Consider the following 7040-nt stretch of genomic DNA (forward strand, 5'->3'; position numbering starts at 1 on the left):
GCATTTCCTTAGGTCCGCTTTCTCTAAAGATGTCCAGCTATATCAGGACTAAAATCCCATGATTGGCATAAGATATGCTAGGTTTGTCTTGACCTTGGTTGCAAGTAGTCTACGTATTTTGCTATTTAGTATCTACTCAGTGTTTGTAATGCTTCTTCATTTGTGAGAGTTTGTACTATCGATTGCGATTGCGAGATGTCTCACTTAAGAAAACACAAGGTAATTTATAGGTTGTCAAATTCAATGTAGTGGATCTCATAGAAGGAGATCAAGATATCCTATATTGAATCCGCAAGGTGGGGAGTGGTGGAGACAATTTGTCTCTTTGAGAAGTACCTACCCCCTAGCATGCCAATGATACAAACTCACCTCCTGGTGCATCTCGTAGATGAAGTGGAGATTGTGGGATCCGTCCATACACGATGGATGTTCTTCTTGGAGCTCTTCATGAAAACCCTGAAGGGCTTTGTGTGACAACAAGCTCAGTCTAGAAGTAGCATGGCTAAAGGTTGGCTAGTATCGTAGGCATTAGTGCATATTTTAGGGTGGCTACCAACGGTAGATTCAGACAATAATATGCTATGGTCACTGAAGGACGATGATAGACTAATTGGAGATGTGTTGGTTGGAAATGGAGTAGAAAAAATGATGGATGCTGCCATGGAGGAGAAAGTGAATTGTTTTTGTATGTTACATCGTGTATCCATAGAGAAGTGGTTTCCTAGGTACAACCAACTAGAAAAGATCGAAAAAAGCGCAACCAGGATTTCGACATAGTACACACCATTGACCAATTCAATATCCTAAGGGCATGGAGGAGATGCCGTGGTTGATGTCTATGCGGTGGTTACGTGGAGCTTTAATCGCAGTTTATTGTGAAGGGGTAGAGGTCTCTATCAAGGAGTGGGAATTCTCGAGGGGATGTAGTCCAAAGGTGACTGCATGTTTTATAAGCTATCATATCTAGATTTTATATGTGACAACTAATATAATAGTTTCACAGTACAATACAAATCTATCGTGCGGCGTGGTTACGCATGCAATATTTCTCTATTGAGCACATCAACAAAATGCCCTCCACAATGGACTGTGGTATCATGGCAAAGCTCGAGCAAGAGAACTGAGTGCAGGCCACGGATCCAACTATAGCTTCTCCATGATCATATTCGATGTACAATGGTTTAAAGTGGTATTAGAAGGAGAGTAGGAGCAACTATTCGACGAGGTCCATTTGGGTTTCTGAAAATAGATTCTGAGAAAAGATGGGCAGATTTGTGCAACACGTTTGTACTGTTGTCCATTGTGATCATGTACATGACCTATTTTTAAATTTTTTTCGTGACACGAAACAATCACAAAAATTTTGATTCAATTTTATATGTAATATTGAACATGTAATATTCTATCAAAATCCCCGACAACCTCAATGGTGGTATGTTGTGTCGTTAGTTCCTTGGAGTGCGAGAGTATATGATGATGAAATCAATGTTCCTAGTATAGATGAGGAGAGTATGCAGATGGAGGGGTTGATACTGTAGAGGGTGGAGGCCGAATAGGGCTTGGAGTATGTAGAGGAGACATATGCAAGTAATGTTGACAAAGAGATAAGAGGCTAGGATTTTTTTGAGAATGAAGTGGACCTCTCCTTCTGTAGTGACCTATATATAGACCCAGTGTATGTGGAGTTGTGGCAAGAGATTGACATGGGGCCATAGGCCATTGACTCATATTTGCATCTGCCTGCTCAATTCGTTGTTGATGATTCACCTTTAAGGGTACTTTAGAAAATGCATTTTAATTAGCATCATTTTTTTCAAAGTTATATTGTCATGCTTTACCTAAATCTTTATATTGATTATGCTAACATCATTTTTTGTATGTGCAAGTTATCTTTGATGATACTTGGAGAGTAGGATGAGTCCACATATGAGCGATGAGGAGTTACATGATATATTCACACGTATGTCTTTGGATCAAATGGCTTGATTTAGAAATATGGCGGCTCTCTCGGATATCATCGGACCATTCTGTGAGATCTACTTTGGCACGCTCTGATGCTTTGATTTCCAGTAGATACGATGCTCTAGACTGGCCCTAGATGGAGGGAGTGGTTCTAGGAGGTGCTGCAAAGATGTGGATGTGGTGTGCCCACGATTGGCGGTTCCAGAGAGGGATGCTACCCCTCGCTCTTGTACAGGTTCCAGAGAGGGTGGCTTAAGTGGATGTTGTGAAGGCACCGATGCAGTGTCTTTGTCTCATCGATCTGGTGGATACTTATCATCTCGAGGATTTATCATACTTGTAGGGACATCTACTCCATTGGCTCCAGGTTTCGCTAAGTCATTCACAGGTGGTACCCCTATGGGTGCTACTCTGAGAGATATTACCCCCGTGGATATGCCAGATATATAGGGGTCTTTTGGTTATTCCCAGGAGTGTGGTCACAAGTGGGAGAGGACACACCTTAGACATACCCCATCAACATTACATGGATACCTCCTAGATGATAAGATAGGTGTTGTGATCACGAACAATGAGGGGAGGAGGGTGATGTCTCATATGAGAGATGTAGAGGAGCTCACACTCAACCGCCAAGACCCACTGACTGCTTATTATTCAAGCATTTCAAGCGAACACCTATGGCTATCTCTCATCTAGTCGATACACCTTCGATCCTATCGGCGTGTAGTGAGCTTACCTTGATGCCTAAACGAGTTGCCTCCTCCTTCAAGCACATCGACAGCTCCACGATTTGAGATGCAAGCTCAAGTATCCTCAAGCCTCCACCTCCAAGCTCCATCTTCCATAGTTGTTACGTTCAAGAGAAGAGAAGAGAAGAAGAGAGGAGACGATAAAGAGCTTCACCTCTAAGATCCCTCACCCTCATACACTTACTCCCTCACACTCTCATACTCCCTCTCTCAAGCATACACAAGTAAGTAAGAAGAGGAGAGAAGAAGATGAGTCCACTTTGCCACACACCAAAGAATGAGCTCCTCATTCACTTTTCAACTTTATATAGAAAACCCTAAATTCCTTTTGGGTGGTCATTCCCTTATCCCCTTTTTTACATAGCCTAGTCCATTTTTCCCATTGTTCTCCTATCTTCCTAGCTTCCTTTCTACCACTCTTCTACCTTTACAGTTTGCACAAGAGGGAGCTTGGCGCTCTTTTACAAAAAGTTTTGGGGGCACCTTGCATTTAAAAGTGCACTTTTGCCTTAGCCTTAGCCTTAGCTTTTTTGGCTGCCCTTGCGCTTTTGATCGTTTCCCTTCCTGCTCCTTCCATTGTGTCTGATTTACTTCTAGGCTGTCTCTTTTAGGTCCAAACTTGCACTTTTCCAAATTTTCCACTTTTTCTTGTGCTCAGGTTAACATTACCCCCCTCCTAGTCTAGTACCAGGCCCATGGCATTGATGGGAGGTAGGATGGGTGTAGCCAAATGGTTTTTTTGAGTTTATATACAAGCCCTTGCGGGGGATGGTGTTGGGGCTAGTCCCTCCTTGATGCTGAATGTTGGGTGAATCGATCCCTTGAAACTGAAGATTGGATGGATCCTTCTTGGAGAATAGTGGGCAGGGGGGGGGGGGGGGGGATGGATCCATTTCTTAAATTGACAATGGTATTGGACAGATGCCTCCTTGTGCCCTTCGAGGTTGCTACGGTGTGAGCTTAATATGGCTTTTCCTTATTCCCTTCAAGTTGCCTTATCCCTTCACCTATGTCAGTGCAGACTTTACCACTTGCATAGAAGGAAACCCGACATTTCTTCTAAATGAATTATATTGCGCCTTGCGCTTTCCTTGCGAGAGTGTTCGGAGGTGCTCCCTCATCCTTGAGAGAGCCTTGCTAGAATATTTGGTGCTTTCCTCCATATTTTTGGAGCACCTTGACAGAACCTCCCTCATCCTTGAGAAGACCTCACCAAAGTAGTTGAAGCTCCCCCATGTTTTTACTAAGGTTGCCCTCTCCTGCACTATTTCTAATGAGCTTCTTCATTCACTTTTTGACTTGGGCTTTCTTGGTCTTTTGCTACTTCGTTTTGGCTGCATGGTGACATGTTGTGCAACATCGGTAGTGTGCTGATGACGATGTGGTTGCATGGGATTGGTCTTTGGAAGAAACTGATCAACTGGTTGAAGTGGTGGGGGTTGAGTGGATGATGGGGCCTTCAAAGTTGGTGGGTTGTATCATTTGTATTTACATGAAAAAGAAAAGAAGATGCACTATCTGGGGGCATGCCTAACTTTCGTGTGTGGTGCATTGTGCTCGTACTAGTGGAACTGGGAGTTGGCCAACAAGCCTAGGTGTTGTCTCGCACTTGAGGACCCAGTTCGTGCATCGTTAGAGGTGCGTTGCGCGGCTTAGGGAGACATGTTTGGGAGTCCTTCCCTTGAGGTGCCCTAAGTGTGAAGTGGAGAATGAAAATCGGCTAGGGGGTTAGGGACAGAGTGATTGAATCCACCGGGCATTTCTAACTTGAGGACCCCTAGGTGCAGTGACTATGACCTACGCGCATTTGTTTTTTTGCTACACATTGATCCAACTACAACATAGATATCTTTGCCAGCATTTGAGGTAAAAAAGAGTGATGGGGGGGCATCTTTGTTGTTAAAACCTCCCACTAAGGAGCTGCAGCTTGTTGCCCCCTTCAAAACATGGCCCTATGTCTTTAGTAGGCCTTTGCCTCTCTTGCTCTGCGTCTGTGGGCCCTGCAATTTGCATTTGGATGTGTAGCCTATGCTTTAGAGACTTGCGGGTGATCTCTAGCTTTTTTCTTAAGGACTCAATAGCCTCCTCTTGCTTAGATTGCGTGGCATTCAAGAGAGTGCGGAGGAAGGTGCATTGCTGGGCTTTCAAAGTCACCTGTGAGGCCTCTGCATTGCTTTATGCTAACACTTTGTTGCCTTTTGCAAGGGCTAGTTAGTGCGCTAAGTCACTCACTTTTTCTTTGCTTATGTTCACCCATTCATCTACTTTTCTCTTCATTTCTTCCAGGCTTTCTTGTGATTGCAGGCTAATGCCTTTAGCCTCCTCTCCTGTTCCTTGATTTCTCTCTTCAAGTGTTGTTGCTCTCCCAGCTCTGAGGCTAGCCTTTGCTCTAGATTTTCTATATACTTTTTGTGCCGTCAGCTTCTCTCTTTTTCTACTACTACTAGCTTCTTTGCGGCATCTCGGATCTTTTCATTTTTGTTTTGTAGATCTTTGTATAGTGCTACCAACTCATCAAAACTGCATTGTAGGCTCATGAGGCTGTGTGTTTTCATCAAAAGTTTTGCTTGCCATCTTTCATCTTCTCCTCCCTTGACCTCAAGCTTCTTCTTTAGCTCCTTGATCTCTCTTTGATAGATTGTCACTTGACAGGCTGCCATTGTCTCCCTTTTGGCCTCGAGCTCAGCTTTCCTGTTCTAGTTGTGATAGGAGTTCTTGCACATAGACATCATAGTTTGTGGACAACGGCAGTGCAGAGGGACTAGTGGTTATATCTTCAGCCTTTTGAGGCCTCGTCTGGATTCCGTGTTTGCAGATGCCTGTCTTTTTGCTCCCATCGCAAGGGTTCCTACACTTGCACTGCTGCCTCTTTGTTGACCAAGAATTGCACCCAAGTCACAAGATTGCAAACATCTATCGTGGTAGAGGAGTCTTGGGTGGGTGCATTGACTAGGGTGGCAGGTAGTAGGATGGGTGGAATAGGGTTTATTAAACCTTTGCTCTTTCCCTCGATCACTAGGGGTAGCAGGCTTTTGAGTGTCTTGGAGCTGGTGCTTAGACCTTCGTGTCGGGGTGGGCTCATGGCTACCAACTCTTCTTATCTTGAAGGTTGTTCCCCACACTGAGAGGCAGATAGCGAGAGCTACACCCTCTTCCTATTTCTTCCTGAGCTATGCATCTTCCTCCTTAGCTTGCTTCTTTCTCTCCTCCTCCACTTTTTTGGATTCCTCTTTTATTTGCTTTGCCTCGTCCCTTTCTTCTTTCCTTCTTTGTTCTTTTGTGCTTTTAGACTCACTTTGGGCCCATGTCTATTTTCTCTTTCTTCCCTCTCTCTTCCTTGGCCTTCTTCTATGAGGTCTCTTTCTTTGATTTCTTGGCCTTTCCTTGGCCAGATTGTGCTTCTTACTCTCCTTCATCCTCACTCACGGTCCTTTCGTTGTCAAGATTCCTTCGAAGCCAATGGTAGAGGCCTTTGAGGATGATGATTTCTTGGATTTGGAGGCCGGGGACTCTCCCCTATGTGCCTTCTGTTGGTGGCTAATGCTTTTGCCATCATCTCTATTGTCTTCCTCATAAAGCCATTTAGGTTTACCTCATCAAAGGACTAGGCAACATTGCTCTCCAGCATTGGTACATTGATTCTGTTCATCAGTGCAGTATATCATTGACTGGAGAATAGGGCATGCACCATTTTGGCTTGGATTTGGACCTCAAGATTGGGGATGTCAGCTAGCCTGATGTCAATGAGAGGTTGTACTTTGCCTACTCCTTTGAGAACGAATATTTGTTGCTTTTCTCTTGACCTGCCATTGTGGGTACCTATCATGATGCCATAGTTCACCATTAGTTTCCTTAAGGTAACTTCTTATTGGAAAGTACCCAGGAAAATGAGGCTTAGGTGCATCACCAAGATGTTGAATCCATAGTGGAGGAGGAGCTGCATGACTTATCGATTGTGAGTTAGCCCCTTCTCCTATTTACATGGGACTAGAGAAAAACTACATATCCAACGCATCTACTTTAGATGCAAGTAGAGCTGCAGCTCAACATCATAGCATGGCCATTGGAGACAAAATACCAATGTATACATGCATGGGAAATCGAATGCTAGCTTGCTAGTTATGTTGACCTCAATGTTGATATCCTTGTCATTAAGGTAGTTATTGAAGCAAAGTCCTTCACTCTAGAATGCATTGCTAGGTAATTTGACCTCAACATTGGCGTCCTCATCTTTAAGTAAGTTATTGAAGTAAAGCCCTTTACTTTGGAACGCATTGAAGAAGTGGATTGAAGGACCAATGCATCCAAAAACACCAATCCCACAAGTCC

Source organism: Lygodium microphyllum, chromosome 26 (genome assembly GCF_053477565.2).
Source record: "Lygodium microphyllum isolate KBCC chromosome 26, Lygodium_microphyllum_v1.1.10, whole genome shotgun sequence".
NCBI lineage: Eukaryota > Viridiplantae > Streptophyta > Polypodiopsida > Schizaeales > Lygodiaceae > Lygodium > Lygodium microphyllum.